This window comes from Symphalangus syndactylus, chromosome 8 (genome assembly GCF_028878055.3).
Source record: "Symphalangus syndactylus isolate Jambi chromosome 8, NHGRI_mSymSyn1-v2.1_pri, whole genome shotgun sequence".
Taxonomy (NCBI): domain Eukaryota; kingdom Metazoa; phylum Chordata; class Mammalia; order Primates; family Hylobatidae; genus Symphalangus; species Symphalangus syndactylus.
In genome coordinates, this window is record NC_072430.2 from 65667871 (window position 1) to 65689960 (window position 22090).

At 37.3% G+C, this 22090-nt stretch overlaps 1 protein-coding gene across 13 annotated transcripts in view; it reads right to left on the reverse strand.

Annotated features, from left to right (window-relative positions):
- Positions 1-22090, reverse strand: part of FRMD6 (FERM domain containing 6) — an 81085-nt gene that overhangs the window by 46766 nt on the left and 12229 nt on the right. Inside the window, exon 1 of one of the 13 annotated variants that reach the window (XM_063644583.1) lies at positions 20187-20207. The exons of 11 other annotated variants lie outside the window; for them this stretch is intronic. The gene's annotated coding sequence lies outside the window, so the exon portion shown is untranslated. Of the gene's footprint in view, positions 1-721; positions 1699-20186; positions 20208-22090 lie in introns of those variants that run through there. One more of the 13 variants, XM_055289379.2, reaches the window with a different exon arrangement.

The window sequence follows — 22090 nt, forward strand, 5'->3', positions numbered from 1 at the left end:
GGAAGATATAATGGATAACAGTGTTAAGTATACAAATACTGTGCTATGAATACTGTAGCTAAGATCATTCTGGAAAAAACTGTATCATCTTTAATGTATAGTATCCTATCCCAAAAGTGATATCAAAATGTCTTTAGTAAAATGAGTTCTGTTTTTGTTCATTCTTTCATTCAACACCTACTGTCTGCCAAATGTTGCTATATGTGCTGAGCACACTAACAGCACTAACAAAAATACCCTGCTCTAATAGAAACAGACAATAAGCATATGATGTAGATGGTGATATGTACTATGAAGAAGAATAAGCCCAGAGTAGATGATAGAGTTGATGGAGATATGGTTGTGGTGTGGATGTTATTTCATACAGGGTAATCAAGGGAAGCATCCCTAATGAGTCAATATTTAAGGAAACACCTAAATGAAGAAAGAGATGTAATTTCCTTCTATCTGTCCGTCCATCCATCCATCCATCCATCCATCCATCCATCCATCCATCCATCTCAAGGGAAGCATCTCTAATGAGTCAATATTTAAGGAAACATCTAAATGAAGAAAGAGATGTAATTTCCTTCCGTCCGTCCGTCCGTCCATCCATCCATCCATCCATCCATCCATCCATCCATCCATCCCAGTCAAGAGTTTTCCATGCCAAGACTCACTTATTGTTCAGAAAAGGCAAAATAATAGTGCTAATGATAGCTAGCATTTACTACAAACTTACCATGTTCCAGGCACTGTTAGGTACTTATGCTATGTTAAGGAAACCTGCAAACTCACTCTCATGCTTCCCATTCAGAGGTGGGATCTATTTCCCCTCTCCCTGGATCTGGGCTGGCCCTGTGACTAACTCATGCTCACTAAGAAGTTTTTCCTTGTGGATAGTCTACTTACACAATACTCCTTGTAAGTACTCCTCAGTTGTCTGTCTCCTCTACTCAGCTCTTCTCAGAGGAAGGTCACTTCACTAGCTACATATTTTGCTTAATCTCCAATGACAGGCACATAGTATATGCTCATTAAATGTTAGTTGTTTGGCTTACTATACATGAAGATTCTACTGATGGGTTTTTTAAACTTGCCACTACTGACATTTTGGGCCAAATATTCTTTTTGGTAGGGGGCTGTCCTGCACATTGTAGGATGTTCAGCAGCAGCCCTGGCCTCTACTCACTAGCTGCCAGGAGCCCCTCTCCCATCAGTTGTAACAATCCCAAATGCCCTCAGACATTCCGGAATGTTCTCTGCGGGCAAAATTACCCATGGTTGAGAACTAGTGCTCTACAGGTTTCCATATAGAGACACTATGGGCTACTTTTTACCATCCAGCTGTTTTTTATTTAATAATACAATTCTTACTAAATACATATTTTCCAACAAAAGATCAGCAACTGAGTGCTAAACTCAGAAATCTGGCTTGAACTTTAAAGACAATTTTCAACCTCTTGCATGTGTGTGGCCTCTGGCTTTGGAATAGCTTTGAAGTTTAACTTCTTAAAACTTAAATATTTAGTGCAGTATATAGCCAAACTTCTCACATAAATACACTTCCATAATCCCCACCTGCTTGTTCCTGAAGAGTCCTTTATTTTAATAACAATACCTGAAAATATAAAACCTGACCTGGAAACAACTGACACCTAATTTTTAATTTGCCTGCATACTCTGTACTATGAGAGGTTTTTTTTAAGGGTCATTTGTTTATTAAAAAAAAAAAAAAAAAAACATTTAGGAGCCACAGATTTACTTTTCTCACTTAAGGTGAGAGGTAAACTGAACACTCTCTGCTTCATGGCCTGTTTTACAGTTACTGTTTTACCTATAAAGAAAGTAGTTGACATCTATCAACCATCTGGAGCCAAATACTCTGGAAAGAACATCAGATTTTTTGTTGCTGTCTCTTTCCCACCTTCCAACCATTGCTCTGGTGGATAAATGAGGCACTGTGGAAAGGCTAAGATTGCCTTTGATATGGCTTAACCTCATGTTTAGAGATGATACAAACAGACTACTGATTAAGAAGATAGGTTTAAGGGTTAAATAACCCTTTCTCAAATCAGTCAAATCTGGATCTTAATCTGGATTCCACAATACCTGCCGTGTGACCTTCGGTAAGTTACCTGATCTCTAAATCTGATTCTTCATCTGTAAAATCTGTAGTATTGGCCGCCTAAGATTACTGGAAAGGTTAAATGAGATAATGGATATAAGTATTAGCTATCAGGTTATTTAGGTGGGAAAGATTGTTCATTAAAATAAGAGTCAAAGCCAGGCACAGTGACGCATATCTGTAATCCCAGCACCTTGAGAGGCCGAGGCAGGAAAATTTCTTGAGGTTAGGAGTTGGAGACCAGTCTGGGAAACACAGCGAGATCCCATTTCTACTAAAAAAGTTTAAAAAAAAATAGCTGAGCATGGTGGCACATGTTTGTAGTCCTAGCTACTCAGGAGGCTGAGGCAAGAGGATCACTTGAGCCCAGGAGATCGAGGCTGCAGTGAGTAATGACTGTGCCACAGCACTCCAGCCTGAGCAACAGAGCAAGGCTCTGTCTCAAAAATAAAAACTAGTCATGAGTTGCCAGGTCATGAGAAGGAATATCTACAACTGATTAACAAAAATACACTCATATAGAGATCTAGGCCTCAGAGCCAGATGTAGCAAATGAGCTAAACTTTAAGAAGTCTACTTTTGGGTAGGGAAGTTAAGCATATTGTTGGCTATAAATGGAAAAGTGGCATTAGATTAGGTGGTTACTCCTTTGAAATTTTATGTACTGAAAGACTGTGCGTATGGGTGTATAGGTTGAAATGTGTGCTGGCTGACCAAAGAATGGAAGGTAGAGGACATCTGTTTTAGTCTGCTTGGCACAATCTTTCCAGTGGGGCTACTGATCACAGTGTGTTGTCCCCACCCTGGCTGATAGGGGTGATGTAGGAGACGGATGTAACTCAGAGCTGGCCAAACCACAATGCTTAGTCTAAATGCTGAACATGTAACCCAAGCAAAACCAGAATTCCTCCATGTAATTTGTGATATAAACGCTGGGAAGGAGAGAGATGCTCTTCTTTTTGTATTGCTATTTGTGAAAATAATATGAGCCTGGAGTTGCTGGCAATCATCTTTGATGCCACATGGTAAGAAATCTCCTGAGAAGGACATCATCACAGAGGAAACAGAAGCTCAGAAAGAATCCTGATTGCATCATTTGAACTGCTGCATCTAGCTATCTGAAGCCAGAAACCATCCATAGAAATTCTCATATAGTGAGCCAGCAAGTTACCTTAAGCTAATTATGTTAATTCTGCCACTTGCAACAGAGTAAGTCCTCTCTAATACAGACCATCCAAACAAGAAGCTGACTGACTGCTTGATACATTCATTCATTAATTCACTGTTTACTATCTCTGGCTATACCAACACTGATATTTACTTTACTTAAAAAAAAAAAACAAAACTGCTCTAAGTTTTAAAGTTTCTCTCCAATCCAAAAAAAGAAGAATAGTCACTATTCACCATAAGCAGAGAAGACCAAGAAGATGGGGATAAAATCTGAGTAGCTGAAAAATTTAGGTGGTTGGGTTAAAATAATAGTAAATTATTATTTCACCCAATAATCCCACTTACAGGGAATATATAAGAAGAAAATAATTCAAAATACATCACTAACACAGTAAATAATTTACGGATATAATGCAAAATTCATTTAAGGCAAACAAAGCATATTGGGCAATTAATTAATAACAGTAATTTTCAGCAACAAAAGAATATCTAATCTTGAATACTAATGTGTGGGTGAATAGTCCTCTTATTAAAGACCACGGTGTGTTTTACAGGATCACGCTGAATATGCTTTTATTGTATTGTACATTTGTAACAAATTAGAGTAGCTGTAAAAAAAAATGCTTTTACTGCAAACAAAATAACTGGAAAGCATGGTTGATACGTAATTTGAAAATTGATCAGTAAACAGTGTAATCATGGCAATTTTAGTAAAAATAGCTTTAATTTGAAGCATGTTTTATAAATTTGGTAAGGGGAAAACCATTAAGCTAATTACCAAATGCAATCTAAGAAACTGTGATCTGACAGTAACATTATTATACTATACAATTGTAAGTGGCTGTGTATGTCACCTGAAATGCAGGCTAGTTGCTGAATCAACAGAAAGGCTAAGTTTTGAAAGAGGAAATACTGTATGGCAGTAGGCAGTATAATAGGCTGTTAAGAGCTTGGACTCTGGAGCCAAACAGCTTGGGTTTGAACCCAAGCTCGGATATTTCCCACCTGGGTACCCTTGGGCAAGTCTCGGTACTTCTTTGTATCAATTTTGCTCACCTTTGAATTAAGATTCATGTGAAGATTATTAAATGGGTTACTATTATGTGAAGCACTTTGAACAGCACTTGATATACAGTATGTGTTACTGTATTTACTAGCAAGAAACATAACTGGCTTCATATTATGGAAAGCAATGGAAGCACTGTTGTTTGCAAACATGTAGTGGTCACTATCTATACTATTTTATCATATCTTGAAGTCTAAACAAATGGTGTTTTTCTCCTGTTGGCAGCTAACAGATTATTTAACTTCTGTATTTAACCAGTGAGGTTAACCTCGGGGTTAGGAATAAAAAAAGAACCTTCCAGTTAAAGTGGACTTGCACTGGTGCCAAGTAATGCTCATCATACTCTAATGAAGAACATTATGTTTTTCATTATAGAAAAGGGAGAATATAAAAAGACCAGCAAAGAACTTTCTATTGCAATAAAGAGAAAAATTAGTGAAATCGAATCATAAGCTGCGGTTAGCATTATAAATCACTGCAAACAATTTGGCTTTGTTTGTAGTAAGAGTCATAGAGATGTTCATACCTTTTCACCCAATAATTCCACTTGTAGCGAATGTATAAGAAATAATTCAAACAAAGCATTCAACATTTCTGAACCAAAGTACTCACTAAAGTATTATTTATCAAAGTAAAAAATGAGAAAAATCTAAATAGGGAAAAGACAGAAACAGATTAGTAAATTATAGTATATAAAAAATAACATCAATAATAAAAAACGTTTATTGAGCACATCATCCCCTAAATCACAAATACCCACTATAGCCAAACATTACCCTTTCACTATATAATTTTAGAATAGGACTAGCAAGAATAAAGAAAGCTGCTAAATCAAAGAGAAAAAAAAAGCAAGAAAAAGATCATAAGTATTCTGTCAATGAACAAGCATAAACCAACTGGTATTTGAGAACTCCAGCACTAGTTAAAGTGTAGTTCATACATATTTGTCTCTCAACACCATTTCTAAATTTTAGCCCTTAGAAAGTTTATACTCTTTCAAGAGTCAAAATTAATAGAGTAGAAACAATAGGAAGTAATACAACTACATCTTAAATTAAATGCTAAACTGTGCAGTCAAATGAAGGCTGTGGGATTTGAGAAAAGGCTGAGAACTGGGAGGAGCGTGGCATTCAGGAAAGATTCCATGAAGGGAGGTTAACGGCATGTATGTTCTGGGGAGAAGAAAGAATTGCAAGGGTGGGAAGTAATACAGATAAGGGCCCTAGTGGAGAGGCCTGGACCTGTGCTGCTGCCCCATGCAAACTCAGACTGAACAGATGAGAAGCCTGGTTACAGAGCCTTCTCCAGAAATATAAGGCATTTTCTTCAGTACCCTGAGAGGCTTCCAACAAGATTCGTTCGGATGGCACACAGCATCGTACACCACGGACTGTTTTTCAAAGTTTTGTTCTTTGTTAACTCAACCAATGAATCGCCTTCTCTAGTTTTAACCGAGGTTTTGTACCCTGTGCTGTTCGGACTCAACCCTTCCCCCTTCTTCTTTGGCATTATTTTCTGCTACCACCATACTCACGCTATTTATTTGATTACAGAGGCAAAGCAAAGGCTAATGATAATAGGTACTTGGGAAAATGAAATTATCACTTGTCTTACATTACAGACTAAAAACATATTTCTCCAAAGCACAGGTCTGGTATATCCTTTCTAAACTGAACAGTAATAAGCATAATTCTGTTAATCAACTATTACAATGAAGTCCATAAAAGAAGTGATGGGGATCTTCAAATATCTCAAAAAGCCTGATAGAAATGGCATATTTTCCCACAGTAATATCTCAAGGGAAATTAAAAGATCTTTCACTTAAGTAATATTAGTATTATTTTCAGGCACTTATTTTGATAGCACACTTAGCTTTACATGCCAAAGCAAAAAAAAAAAAAAAAAGAAAACAAATGACTTAATTTGTTTTGACAGACAATCTTTCCAAACATTAGGCCTAAGGAAGGTGGGGGAAACGACAAATGAAAGTGATCCTCAATGACTGAAAGGTTGGGAAAATTATTTGCTCTCTCTGTATTATTTGCTCCATATATATATATATGCTACATATGCATATTATATATATGTGTAATGTATATTATATATAATATGCATCATACATATTATATAGTATGCATTATATATAGCAGATATATATATATACACATGTGTGTATATTTTTATATAATCTTAATAAGAAAAAAAATCCTTCCTTTTGTCTAGTCTTTTTAACGGCTTTCTTCTCTACTATACAACCTCACTGTGTTCTCACCTAAATTTTTAAATGTTCTCTGTCTTGTCTCATTCCTTAAAGCCATCCCCCACAATGCTGCCAGGGTGACCTCTTAAATTGCATATCTGATCACACATATCACACCATTGCTCACATTCTTTAACAGTTCAGACAACCACAGGACAACACCTAACACTAAAGCACAGTAATCCTTCACCATCAGTTCCCATTCCTCCTCAGTGTGAGCATTTTCCAATTCATGTTCTGAATTACTGCAATTCTTTACCTCACGGATCCCTGAACAAGTCTTGCTTTCATAATTCTATGCTTTTGACCATGCTGTTCCCTCTGCCTAGAATATTATCCCTTGCACATTATCCCACCCACCCATCCACTCCAAAAGAACAAAATGAAATCACAAAATATCTTCATTGTCCCTGGAAACTCAAGATGCTGGCCTGTGAAGCATGCCTCCACGTTCCTAGGTAACTCAGCGGTTTTTCTCCTGCTCCCCATGGAGGACTGGAGTCTCCTCAAGGGTAGGCTGTCAGCATCCTCATGTCACTAATGCCCGGGATAGTACGGCTCTGTATAAGTATCCAGTAGGACTTGTTAAATACACTATTTAGACTTACCAGAAATGTGAATGAATCCCTAGCAATTAAGATTAAAATTTTGTTCCTTTACAACACACTTTTCCCCCACAATGGGAGTCAGTGTTGGTCAGAGCTTCTTGAATATTTTCTGCATATTATAGAGGAAATGTGTACATTTCTTCTTGTTCCCAAATTTAGTGGACATACTGTGAGAACATGATCCTCCAACACTGTCCACAAAATATACTTTCTGCAAAAGTCTCCATGTGTGTCAGGTTAAGCCAACTTATGTGAAAGCAAACACATAAGGAGACACACTGGTTGGGATGCACTAAGTCGCAAGTACCAAAAATATCCAACTCAAATCTGGACTCTGAAGCCAAATTGCCTGGGTCTGACTCTTAGCCAGCTATTTATTAATACTAACTGTATGACGTCTGACAAGTCTCTTTACCTCTCTATCTCAGCTTCCACATCTGTAAAATGGAAATTATAACAGTACATGGTTTATAAGGTATTATAAGGCATATGGTAAGCACTAGGTAAGTGTTAACTATTAGTAAACAACAGGACTAGTTAAATTAAGTAAGGGAAACTTATAAATAGAGTAACTTGGAGCCTAAAGTGAAATGGGTGGGCCCACAGGTGGTTTGATGTGGTGGCTCACATTGTCATACAAAACCTAGTTTCTCCTGGCACCCTGAAATCAGCTCTATTTTAAGGCTAGCATCTCTCAGAGTGGACAAATCAACCAGAATGTGGAAGGAAACAAGAATACTGAAACTCTCCCTGACTGGAGAATTCACAAGTCCTTTAGCACTGAACAGGGGCAGGGAATAGTTGAACTAGCCTAAGCCACCTAGGGCCCACATCTAGATCTGGTGGTGGGTTAACTTCCCCTGAAGTACACAGACATCAAAACCAAAATTTGGGTACCTCTGGGAAGTTGGGGGATAAGAGGAGATGTGATAGGCAACCAACAAGAACAAAGGCAATGGTAAAATTCATGAATTTTAAACCACAGAAACTGTTTTCATAGCCATCTGTATTCAAAAGTCATATCAGGTTTAGCAACCAGGCACAAAAATTCCTTTCAACCAAGATGAATTTCTAGCATGACATCGCCAACAAAAAGTGCTGTTCTCAGGGAAAATCCTCCAACTTAGAAGCATCTGCTTCTAATTTCCACAATGAAATCTTTGATTCTCTCATTCATGGGACTTGCACTCAATTCCCTCTGACACAGGAACTGCAGTTTTCTAGATAATGGCTTTGCTGTGAAATTCTCATTATCTAGTAGCAATATATGAATCTTAACATTAACTTTACTTATTTCCCCCTGAAATACTTCTTCCCAAAGAGAGCATAATGCCTCTAACAAAGATTGAACTAAATATTTGAGAAGTTGCTAGCTTTCTGGTAACATTGCAAAATGATTTTCTATGTCATTACATGGCTCCTAACAAGGAAATGTACCAGCTAGAAACACAAAAGCCCACTGACAACAGACTAAATAAAATATGGTACATTAAAACAATTAAGCAGTGAAAAATCATGAACTACAGCTACACATTAACAAGTACGAGTCTCAAAAAACAACATTAAGGAAAAAAGCAAGTAACAGAAGAATACATATGATAGATTCTATTTCTACGAATAGAAAGTTCATATGTTCACATGTCAGGTTCAAAAAGAAAAAAAGAAAGTTCAAAAATAAGCAAAACTAATGAATGATTCATTTAGGGATACATATATACGTGTGATAAGACTGTAAAGAAAGGCAAAGGTATGATTAACCTCAAAATTATAATATGGGGGAGGCTGGACGTAGGAGGAAACATATTCAGAAAGCAGCAGAGAACTTCAAAGGTTCTAGAGAAATTTTCTTCATAAACTTGGTAGTGAATACAATGGTGTTCTTTCATCAATATTATTGTTTAAAATGTACAGATGTTACAAACACTCTTCTATGTGTATATTTCACAATTCTGTAAAGCACATCAGAAGTACTGAGGTTGAAAATGTTGTGAATAATCACGTACTGATAATTAAATTTTAAAAAGATACATAAGGCAGGACAAGTATGAAATGCTGCTATAACTGCCTGCTACATTTCACATAGGATGAATCTATTGCGGATCCTATGCAGAGTTTAACTACCATGTAATTACCATGTACCAAGTACTTAAAAAATGTTATTTCACTTACTACACTATTTGTTTTCAGGGATCTGAAACTAAGAAAAGCCTTAGAGCTCCTAGTATTGTTAATGAATTCTTGTAATTTTTATAATCTAGTGACAGGTATAAAATAATTTCTGAGTTTCTATCTATTCCTAACTGGAAACAAATGTAACAAAGTGCAATCAAATGAAAAATTTATCACTGTAACAGATTTTAGAGACAACTTCATCCAACCTTTTAAGTTTATAGGTTAAGAAACTGGCACTTTGAGAGAATGTGCTGGCCAAGATTAGAGTCAGTTGTAGGACCCTGGTGTGCTTTTCCTTAATGGGATTTTTCTTCCTAAATTATATTCCAAAACTCCCATGGGTAAAAAACAATTTAGCTTAATCTAGTATATTTTCAGAAAGTTCAATATTTTATATTTTTAAATAGAAAGTTAAGAAACATGCTAAAATAATTTACTAAATTAAACATACCCAAATGCTAATAAAACCTGTCTTTTATCTTGATACCTTTCATTATATGTGAAAAATTTTATGAAGCCAGAAAAGGGCTTTTGAGATTCTAGATTTAATTTTTACCCTACATAAATTATGGGGCTTAGATTATGTTGTTACTCAGACACACTCAAAGCAGCAGCATTTGCTGTGGGGACACCCACAGACACACACACACACACACACACACACACACACACACACACAGTACATGTGCAGAATAATGCAAAGTGAGGCTCCAAGGCCAGGTACTCTTTAAAGCAAAGAAGATCAAAAGCACAATCTACAGACTTCAAATTAAAAAATTTATCTGGACAATCGAACAAGACTTTCTACTGCTACAAAAGTCCTTATTTAACACCCCCTTGGGGGATTTTGCAGTGATTACACAAGCTGGAGACAAGTTGCTAAATAAACTTAAAAAGACAAAACATACAGTTTTAAAAGCCCTTAAGAGAAATGATAAAAATGTTTCTTTTATACATGGCTTTATTATAGTTTCACAACATATTTACCATTGTCATTTTCATGTACAGATTCTGTCTCCAACACATTAAAAGACACTTCTATCCTAACAAAGCCTTCCATTAATCAGAGATCTACAGTTCCCCTGTGGAGTCATCAAATCTTTAGCCAATGTGCTCTAAGGAGACCAAGGTGCCTTCTGTTATTCCAGAGAAACATGGATCCAAGACTGCTAAGGTAGCTGTCAGAACATAACTGGGAGCTAGGGATGGCTGTATCCTTCATGCTTCTCCCAGGGGAATCTTCAATCAGAAGCCGGCCTCTTCTACTGTCACCCAGTGTTTCATTCTCTTAGCTTACTTCTAGAAGATAACTACCATGAATCTGCCAGTTACACCAAGTGTGGAATCTCATTTTCAGTGGTACTTACCTATCTAGCAACATTCTATTTCCCATATGCCAATTCACAGGCATTATTTCTGTAACTTCTCAACTAGAGTTTTGAAGTAATATACAAACCAAGGTCAATTCAATTATTATCTATCTATTCTAAAAGAAACAGAAATAAAGCCACTTAACAGTGAACCTCTCTGGTCTCTCTGGTGTGTGAAGTCAACAAAATCCAGGAATGAGTCACTGAAGAGCCCAGTCCAGTCACCTCCATTTGACCTACCTATTTACTAGATCATCTGGTTGTTCAGTGTGTGTCCCCCTCCATATTACCAAAAGAGAACATTCCTTCTCACAGTAATCATCCTCTGATGCTTTGAGAGAGACTTAAAGTATGCTTTTTAAAGGGTGTGGGGGAAGGAAACCAGAATTACACCTTACCCTACACAAACAGGGTTAATCTTCTATGAAAAATGGAACCATACCTCAACCTTGAAGGTTAGAGTTAAAAAAGAAAACCCCAAATCAATCAAACAAACAAAAACAAGAAACCACCCTACCTCTGCTCAGCACTGCTTTTTCATATGGCTCTAATCATACTGGAAAGGCAGAAGTACTGAGACTGACCCATAAACATTTATCCTGGAGAAACCCGAGGAGCAGACTATTCCAAGTCAGCAGGCATGGCAGGACCACTGCTCAACACCAGTGGCTCATTGTTGCCTCTTACTCCCTCAATCCTACCCTAGAAAAGACTATATGTCGCCTACAATTAATTGCCTTGGAATCACCTTATCTCCGACTCACAGGCAAAATCATTCAAATATTTAAAAAGCACTCACTGAGAGGAGTGCCTATATTCCTTCACGATTTTCACGTTTGGAAGAATGAATTAAGAAAACATGGTGTTGCTCCTCATAGTGGACTTTCTAGGAAAAGTTGGATTCTTTTTTTCAGATATAAGATTTGCAAAGTTGTAAATCTATTGGCTTTTTACCTTCAGTACAAATTTCAATAACCAGGAGACAAAATCCTGAAACTCCCTCTAATGAGTCTTTCTTTCAAAAGCATCTTCCAATTGAAAGTCATCTGTCTAGGATTTGGAAATTACTTTCTCCAAGAGTAAAAGTCATGATGTTTCCTAAGCTTCCATGTATAATAACTGAAAACCATAGCTGAGGTCTAAGTTATCCACTTTAGTGAATAAAGTCATTAAAAGCAAAGATTCTGATAATAAAAAAGAAATACTTCCTTTCAGACTCTTAACTTGTCACATGCACCACAAACTCTAGACAATCTACAAACTTCCACTGGCAAGTGATTACTCCCAAGGACCATTCCTCAGAATCAGTATAAAAAGCACCAGATTCCACACATAATTATGCAAAAAAACGCCTCTGAACTTTTTTTCCCCTCCACATTTTTCAATGCATTTCTTCCAGTTTTGGGGAATTTTGAAAAATAACCTGTTACATCCAGGAACTTTCAGTTCTTGGCCATCAAATATTAATTACTGCAGGAATTGTCCTCTGCCATAAACAACTAGAAAAGCGGATAAAACGCATCAAATGGTTTTTAGACACTGAAGGAAAACAAACTACGTGAGCCTAATGATTGCCCAAACTTAATGACTGGAGGCAGTTTTGGTCCACAGTGAGGAAAGGAATTCAAAAAGAACTGAGAAGGTTCCCTGAATTGAGAAGATAAAGAGAAAGTTTGGGAGGCAGAGGCAGCTAGAATTTGGGGGGCAGCACAGAATCCCAAAGAGGAAGTAGGGGAACCCAGGGAGAGGTCCAAAGATCTTCAGAGAGGTTCTCCTGATAATTGGCTAACTATTGATCTGTGCTGACGTGCACAAAAAACTCCACAGGGCAGAGGAAAGAATCTTCGACAAGCAATAGGTCAAACAATTCCTATAGCTCACATAGAGCTGGGCACAGTTCTCATTCCCACTAGCCAGAGGAGAAACCCTGTAATATTTATGGCATCAGATAGGTTAGTGTGAAGGATATCACCTCAGTAGGCCAAGTAAAGCTTCAGTCTGAAGGCTGCCCTGAACCAACTCTAAAGAAGGGTAAAAGCAAGACTCAAAAGGATCAAACTGGGCCCAAGTAACTTACCTACATGGTGAATAAAGTCCAGACTTCTTAAAGCCCAAGTAACTAACATGCTAGAATAAGGTCCAAACTCTTTAATGCCCAAGTAACTTATCTACACTTATCCTCTGTGAAAAATGGAACCCAATGAATGGGTTCATTCTTCTAGAATGAAGCCCAGCCCAAACTGTCAAAATCCAGCACCCAATAATAAGACTATTATGAATAATTTTACAGTAATAAATTCAAAAACATAGATAAAATGGACAAATCTGTTAAAAGACAAACTTCCAAAGCTCATTGAAGACGAAATAGATAACCTGAACAGCCCTATATGAGGGGACTTCAAAAAATTCATGGAAAAAATGGAACTAAAAGATAGAAATAAAGAATATAAGCTTTATTTCTCAACCTAAGCTCTAAAAGGTCAAGATATTTTTATAAGTAATAATACCAGCCACTTAGTGCATCCTAAAGAACTGAGGGTCCTGGGAATTTAACCATGTCAGTGCAGTCTTTTTACATTTTTAACTGAAGAAAAATGGGTGCTCTTTGAAGATTTTTAAGATTAGGAAACAAAAAGAAATTAGAAGGAGCCAATCAGGAATGTAGGGTGAATGCCTAAGATTTCCCATCAAAACTCTCCCAAAATTGTCCTTGTGTGAAGAGAGGTATTGAGCAGGAGCATTGTTGTGGTGGAGAAAAACTCTCCAGAGAAGCTTTCCCAGGCATTTTTCTGCTAAAGATTTGACTAACTTTCTCAAAAGACTCTCATAATAAGCAGATGTTACAATTCTTTGGCTCTCCAGACAGTCAACAAGCAAAATGCCTTGAATATCCCAAAAAACTGTTGCCCTGGTCTTTGCTTTGACTGGACCACTTCCACCTCTTGGTAGCCACTGCTTTGAAAGTGCTTTGTCTTCAGGATCATACTGGTAAAGCCATGTTTCATCTCTTGTTACAATTCTTTGAAGAAATGCTTCAGGATCTTAATCCTATTTCTTTAAAATTTCCAATGAATGTTCTGGTCTTGTCTGTAGCTGATTTGGGTACAATGGTTTTGCCACCCATCTAGTGGAAAGTTTGCTCGACTTAAATTTTTCAGTTCCAATTGTGTACGCTGAATTAATTGAGATTCTACAGTGTTGGCTATTGTTTCTGCTGTTAAATGTTGGTCTTCTTAAATTAGGGCATGAACAAGATGAATTTTTTTCCTCACAAACTGATGTGAATGGTCTGCCCCTGCAGGCTTCATCTTGAACATTCGCTAGTCTCTTCTTAAAACGAGTAAGTTATCCACCAACTGCTGATTTCTTTGGGGCACTGTCCTCATAAACTTCTTGTAAAGCACCAATGATTTCACCATTCTTCCCCCAAGCTTCACCATAAATTTGATGTTTACTCTTGCCTCAATTTCAGCAGAATTCATGTTGCTCTGAGAAGGGTTCTTTTCACACTGCTGTCTTACCCTTTTTTAGTGCCTCAAACTAGATCCTATTCAGGTATCTTATAACATGTTAGTATTTGAGTTTATTTCAGTGCAAAACCATTCTGAAATCCATACATAATATGCATTTGCTGTGAACTTTCTGAAGATCCCTCAGTTATTAAATGAATTGAATTTTTAGTTAAAAATTTTATGACAAAGAAAATTCTAGGCTCAGATGGCATCACTGGTAAACTCTATCAATGTTCAAATAAAAAATCAATACCAATTCTACACAAGCTTTTCCAGAAAACCAAAGAAAGGGGAATATTTCCCAACTCTTTCTATGAGGCCATCGTTTCCCAAACTAAGTGACATTATAAGAAAATTTTTTAAATAACCAATATCCCTCATGAACATAGACACGAGATTCCTAACAAAATTTGGTATACTGAATTCAGCAATATATACCAAAAGGATAACATATCATGACCACCTTAGGTTTATCCCAGGAATGCAAGATTGGTTTGATATTCAAAAATCAATGTTACTCACCATAACAGATGAAAAAATGAAATTATATGATCATTTCAATAGATGCAGAAAAACAGCTGATAAAATTTAACATATGTTCATGATAAAACATACAAACCACTGGGAGTGGTGGCTCACGCCTGTAATCCCACCACTTTGGGAGGCCAAGGCAGGTGGATCACCTGAGGTCAGGAGTTCGAGACCAACCTGGCCAACATGACGAAACCCCATCTCTACTAAAAATACAAAAAACTAGCCGGGAGTGGTGGTGTATGCCTGCAATCCCAGCTACTCAGGAGAGTGAGGCAGGAGAATCACTTGAACCCAGGAAGTGGAGGTTGCAGTGAGCCGAGATTGCACTACTGCACTCCAGCCTAGGTGACAGAGTGAGACTCTATCTTAAAAAAAAAAAAAAAAAAAAAAGACCTAACTAAATATATAAAAATGTACATTAATAGGAAGACTCAATATTGTTAAGATATCAATTCTCCCATAACTAATCTATATATTCAATGCAACTACAACCAAAGTTCAATTAGTGTTAAACATGAGTACACATAAAAACTGAAGAAATCCAAGGCTAGTTAATAGTACTGTGCCAATGGCAATTTCCTGGTTTTGAAAACAGACTACAGTTGATTATCATTGGGAGACTCTTTACACTATTTTTGCAACTTCTTGTGAGTCTAAAATTATTTCAGGCCAGGTGCGGTGGCTCATGCCTTTAATCTCAGCACTCTGGGAGACTAAGGTGGGAGGAGCACTTGAGGCCAGCCTGGGCAACATAGTGAGACCTCCATCTCCACACAAAAAAAATAAAAAATAAAAAATTAGCTATTTGTGGTGGTGCATGCCTGTGGTCCCAGCTACTTGGGAGGCTGAGGCAGAGGACTGCTTGAGCCCAGGAGGTCAAGGCTGCAGTGAGCCATGATCATGCCACTGCACTCTAGTCTTGGCAACAGAGTGAGACTTGTCTCTAAAAAAATTAAATTACCTCAAAATAAAGTTTTTAAAAATCCCAGGGACTTTTTTGTTTCGGTAAAAATCCACAATCTGATTCCAATCTACTTCAGCCCTTATACAGAAATTACTTTGAAATGAACTACAGGCCCAAATTGAAAAGCTAAAACTCAAAGTCATAGAAAACTTACAGAGGAAGATCTTTGTTGCCCTGGTTTTCTTAGGGCATTAAAAACATGAACCACAAAAATTTTGCTTTTTAATTTTGACCTTTGAAAGTCACTTAAAAAATGACAAAGAAATCACCATAACAGAAAATACATTTTCAAAACATATTTGGAAAAATAAAAACCATATCTGATTAAAGATTTAAATCCAAAAATATATAAATATTACAACTCAAGAACAATGCAACTCTTAAAAATATGGCCAAAAAAGTTAAACAGTCACTTCACCAAAGATATACAAATAGCAAATAAGCACTTGAAATGATACTCAACATTATTAGTCATTCGGAAAATGCAAATAAAAATCGAAGCCAGATACCACTACACACCTGCTAGAATGGTTAAAGTTAGAAACACTGACAATACCAAATCTTAGTGAGAATCTAGAGCAACTAGAACTCTCAGAGCAACTAGAACTCTCAGACATGGCTGGTGGGAATGTTAAATGATACAGCCACTTTGAAAATGGATTTGACAGTTTTTTATAAACATTCACTTACCATACAACTCAGAAATGAAAAGTTATGTCCCCCAAGACTTATATAATACATAAATGCTTATAGTAACTTCATTCATAATAGCTCCAAACTAGAAACAATCCAAATATCCACTAACAGGTAAACGAATAAACAAATTGTGACAACTGAATACCACCCAACAATAAAGAGGAACTACTGATATGTGCAAGAAAATGGATGAATACATCATGCTAAAGTGAAACATGCCAGATACAAAAGCATCTAGAGTGGCAGGGGAGGAGACTCACTAAAAAGGAGCTGTAAGAAACTTTTTGGCTTGACAAAAATGTTCTGAATCTTGACCGCAGTGCTGGTTACATGATGATATATACATTTGTCAAAACTCATCAAATTATCTACTCGGTGGCTCACGCTTGTAATCCCAGCACTTTGGGAGGCCGAGGCGGGCGGATCACGAGGTCAGGAGATGGAGACCACGGTGAAACCCCGTCTCTACTAAAAAAAAAAAAATACAAAAAATTAGCCAGGAGTGGTGGATGGCGCCTGTAGTCCCAGCTACTCGGCGAGGCTGAGGCAGGAGAATGGCGTGAACCCGGGAGGCGGAGCTTGCAGTGAGCCGAGATCGCGTCACTGCACTCCAGCCTAGGTGACAGAGCAAGACTCCATCTCATAAAAAAAAAAAAAAAATTTTGTTTATTTTATTATTGTATATGATTCATCATTTAAAAAGCTGATTTTGGGCAGGCGTGGTGGCTTATGCCTGTAATCCCAGCACTTTGGGAGGCTGAAGTGGGTGGACCACTTGAGGTCAGGAGTTCGAGACCAGCCTGGCCAATATGGTGAAACCCCATCTCTGCTAAAAAATACAAAAATTAGCCAGGTGTGGTGGTGCATGCCTGTAGTCCCAGCTACTCAGGAGGCTGAGGCAAGAGAATCACTTGAGCCCGGGAGGCGGAGGTTGCAGAGAGCCAAGATTGTGGCACTGCACTCTAGCCTGGGTGACAGAGGGAGACTCAGTCTCAAAACAACAAAAACACCAGCATTATTTCATTCGAGCTTCACAGCCTTCTGCATTCTAATTTAAAGATTACAAAGTTCTGGGCTGGGCACGGTGGCTCACGCCTGTAATTCCAGTACTTTGGGAGGCTAAGGCAGGCAGATCACTTGAGGCCAGGGGTTCAAGACCAGCCTGGACATCATGACGAAACTCTGTCTCTACTAAAAATACAAAAATTAGACGAGCATGGTAGTGCATGCCTGTAATCCCAGCTACTCAGAAGCTGAGGCAGGAGAATCACTTGAACCCAGGAGGAGGTTGTTGCAGTGAGCCGAAATTATGCAACTGCACTCCAGCCTGGGTAAAGGAGTAAGTAAGACTCTGTCTCAATAAATAAATAAATAAGCTCTAAAGAGTAAATCAAGCAACTGTCCTTAGTATCTTACCCTTAAATGTATAATATGTAATCATTTCAAAACACCTTTACTTTCATTTCCCTTTCCTAACCAGTTCTATAAATTAATAGAGTATTTTTCAGGGTAACAGCTGCTCTGAACAAATGACTGATGATGTGAATTAATTTAGACCCTGTATCTATAATATACTGATTAAAAATTTCCTGAAAATTTACTCATCAGCAACATGAGCCTAGTTCAAGAATATGTAAGGCAGTAATTAAAGGAAATATTGTTTTATAAGTTAGATAACTTCAATTAGCTTTCCCTGCTAGGTTTTACTCTACAACTTGTATTTCATGAAAATTTTTCTTTACACTTCTCTAGGCGACTGTAGAAGCAAATAATTTAGTCAGTTACAAACCATTAGCTCTCAACATCCTCTTTCACAGATTTAAAATGAATGAGGGTTCAGAAAATGAGTATTTGAGTTTTAAAAGATTTTATTTTTAAGATTTAATTAGAATTTATTTTAAATTCTAGATGAGATAACATTTATTAAAAACTGTTCCTGACTTTAATTTCCTTAAATATCCTTAATATTACACTTGAAAATCTTGGGTTTCTTTGAAGTAAAACCCTTAAACATGTCAATTTTTCTGAATCTCCTTCTATAATTATAAGTAACGTGAGTTCCTCAAAAGAGATTTCAGAAATGGCACCACTGCAGCTGACCTTTGTTTCAGTGTGTCACTAAACTATGCAAAAAATTAACTTTACCACTATATTTAGATGGGTTAAGTATAGAATTCTATTTTCTTTGGAAGAAAATACATAAAACATTTCTGATTGTTGTGATAAAACATATGCAACCACACAAAATTCCACTCTATATTTTGGGTCACACATGTCAGTAAATTTACTGCCGAGTTTTTTTCAGGATACCATATTACTTAATTCTTCCAACCGATAAAGTATTAATTTTTCAGTTATGGGCTTGCAAGTATTAAATAAAGGTGCTATCCACTAGTAACTGTTGGAGGAGTACTACGTTTATTTTTTATATCCTATTTCTGAAAGCCATGAGAAAATTCCTCATTACAAATACCTTTGAAATAATTATAGTTTCATAAAATAAAAGTTGTTTTTGTAAGCTATTCATATCTGATTTTTTTTGAGACAGGATCTTGCTCTGTCACCCAGGCTGGACAGGCTGGAGTGCAATGGCATGATCACAGCTCACTGCAGCCTTGACCTTCCAGGCTCAAGCAATCCTCCCGCCTCAATCTCCAGAGTGCTGGGACCACAGGCACGCATCACCACACCCAACTAACTTTTGTATTTTTTGTAGAGACAGAGTTTCATCATGTTGCCCAAGCTGGTCTCAAACTTCGGGGCTCCAGCAATGCGCTTGCCTCAGCCTCCTGGTGTTGGGAATACAGGTGTGAGCCACTGTGCCAGGCTACTATCTGAAATTTCTAGCCTAATTTCCCGTTTGTCCTTTGTTTATTTATTTAAACAGAGTTCAACTCAGGTACCAAACAATAAATTCTAGAGCTATAAATCATAATTTTGTTTATCACTAATGCAATGACAACAGCCAAGTTCTCAGGGAAAAAACTTTTTAACGATTATTTTGTTACAAAATTATCTTTTTGTTTGTAAGGTTAAATTTTTACATTCCAATTATTTTACAAACTGCCATGGAATACATATGAGAAAGTTAAGGAATTCAGAATTCAGTCCTATTGCAATTCCCACTTCAGTCCCCACTCCTAGACCAGATCAGACTGCCCTAAAGTCTCACAGCACCTCTACTTCTTAGTAACACTTTTTGAAATTAAATCATTATGTACTCCATTATTTAAATCTGCCTTTCCTGCTAAAAAGTAAAAGCTTCAAAAGGGAAGGTATCACAGTAGACATACTATTTACCAAATGAATAAAAAGATAAGACATTTAAAACAGTATTAGTCATTAGGAAGAAGCATATCAAAAATAATAAAATGGCACATAGTAATGACGCGTTCATCTGGAAGCATCATCCATCTATGTAACAGAACTAGGGAAATGGCAATAAATGAGGTGTTTAGTGAATTCATATTCAAATGGATTATACAAATGTTACTGCAAAGCTACAAAGGAAATGGCACAGTAAATTAAGAAAGCACTATTTGAGGAAGTAGATTTCACATGAGATTTTGATTACGTTCTACTTCTTCCACAGGTGTCACTATAATCATAGATTACCACCCACTGGAAGCTAAATCTAACAATAGAGTACTAGTCCATTTTCATGCTGCTGATAAAGACATACCTGAGACTCTGTAATTTACAAAAGGAAGAGGTTTATTGGACTTACAGTTCCACGTGGCTGGTGAGGCCTCACAATCATGGCAGAAGGTGAAAGGCACAACTCACATGGCGGCAGACAAGAGAAGAGAGCTTGTGCAGGGAGACTCCCATTTTTAAAACCACTAGATCTTGTGAGACTTATTCATTATCAGGAGAACAGCACGGGAAAGACACACCGCCATGATTCAATTACCTCCCACTAAGTTCCTCCCACAACGCATGGGAATTCTTGGAGTTAGATTCAAGATGAGCCTTGGATGGGGACACAGCCAAACCATAGCAAATAGTTAACCTAGAAGATCTGAAATAAATTTGCTAGGTGTTAGTAAATTAAATAATCTTTGTCTTTAAGAAACTAGTACAGCTGGGGAGCTAGAAATGTGCTAAGTTCCAACGATGTGACACAAGCAACATGCAGCTCGGATGCAGCGGAAGGAGAAGCCAGAAGCAGAAACACGAGGTAGACGAAGGGTGTATGCATTAGACAGGACAATGGGAAGAAGAATTTGGCTAGATTTAAGGAACTTTGAGAAAAAAATAAGTATCTAAACACAAGGTCAGCAAACTCACATGCCTACCAGGGCAGGAGCAAAGAAGTGAAGCCTGCAGGATGAAAAATGCCTACAGCAGCTTGGTTCCAATGTTAGGGACAAGAGAGTCTCTGCCAGGGACTGTGGGAGACTACAGACCACACACCCCGTATAAAGGGGGAAGCTGTTATGTTGCTACAACAGACCTTGCCAGGCCTTCAAATTTTTCAAGAGAAGGTATAAAATGCAATTTTTTAATGTAAAATTTCTCTATTTTTAAATGTTGGCAAATAACTATGTTAAAAGCCAAAACATGTCTGCAGCCAAACTTGTTGGTGGGCCACAGGCTTGCAACTCTGGGTTGGCATGATGAATTCCACCCTAAGAGATCTGGACTTTATTCTGTAGTCACTGACAAGTGACATAACATTTATTTCAAAACTTGCTCAGTTTTATACCTCTGCATACTCCAGTATCTACAAAGTAAAATCCTCAGCGCTGTGAAATTATTTCACATTGGCCTTGTGTATTTCTGTTCCAAGCCAATTACATTCTAACTAACTGTACTGTAACTTAACTAACTGTAGAGTAACTTACAAGTTTCAGCTGACAAAAACATTCAAAGTAATACAAATAAAACAGGGCGGGCAAAGCAGTACCTAAGAGAATGCTGACATTATATGCATATACCACAACCCACTAGAAACACACATATAATCACCAGAGCTCCACTTCTCAAAAACCTTGTGCCCTAATCCACTGCAAAGGAAAGTCTTTGCCCTTTCCAGCATTTTCTAAATTAGCAACTTTCTAAAGACTGATACTATATTTTGGTATTACCAAACTAAAATATATGTAACAAAGTTTTCATTCTACCAATCACTCTAAGCTTTTAACTATCCAAAAACAATACTTATGCATTAAAGGCCTATGTGTTAGCATTTTAATAAGCTTAGAGAAAGAAAAGATAATTAGTATCAGACACTTGTTGATTCATTTTGATGATAGTATTACAGACAGCAAAATTCAAAGGTAGTTCCCAGAAGAGAAAATTCTTGGTGTATAATTATAAAATACAGAACTATGAAAATTGCTTAATCACATGCTTTGAAATAACACTTCATGATGAAAGTCATCAACAAGGTATTTAAAATTTTAACGAGGCAATTTTTCTATTAATTTGCTCTAGCTCTTGGGATTCACTAACCTGAGCCATCTACTCTGTGAATGATGGCCTCCAGGCCAGTGGGGCACTATACTGTGTGGCCTAGTCAGATCAAACCTATCACCATTGCTGAAAAAGAAGCCAACTCAAAGCACATGTCTCATCTTTCATGAAAAAGTATTGCTATGGTTTGAATGTGTCCCCCGAAAGTTCATG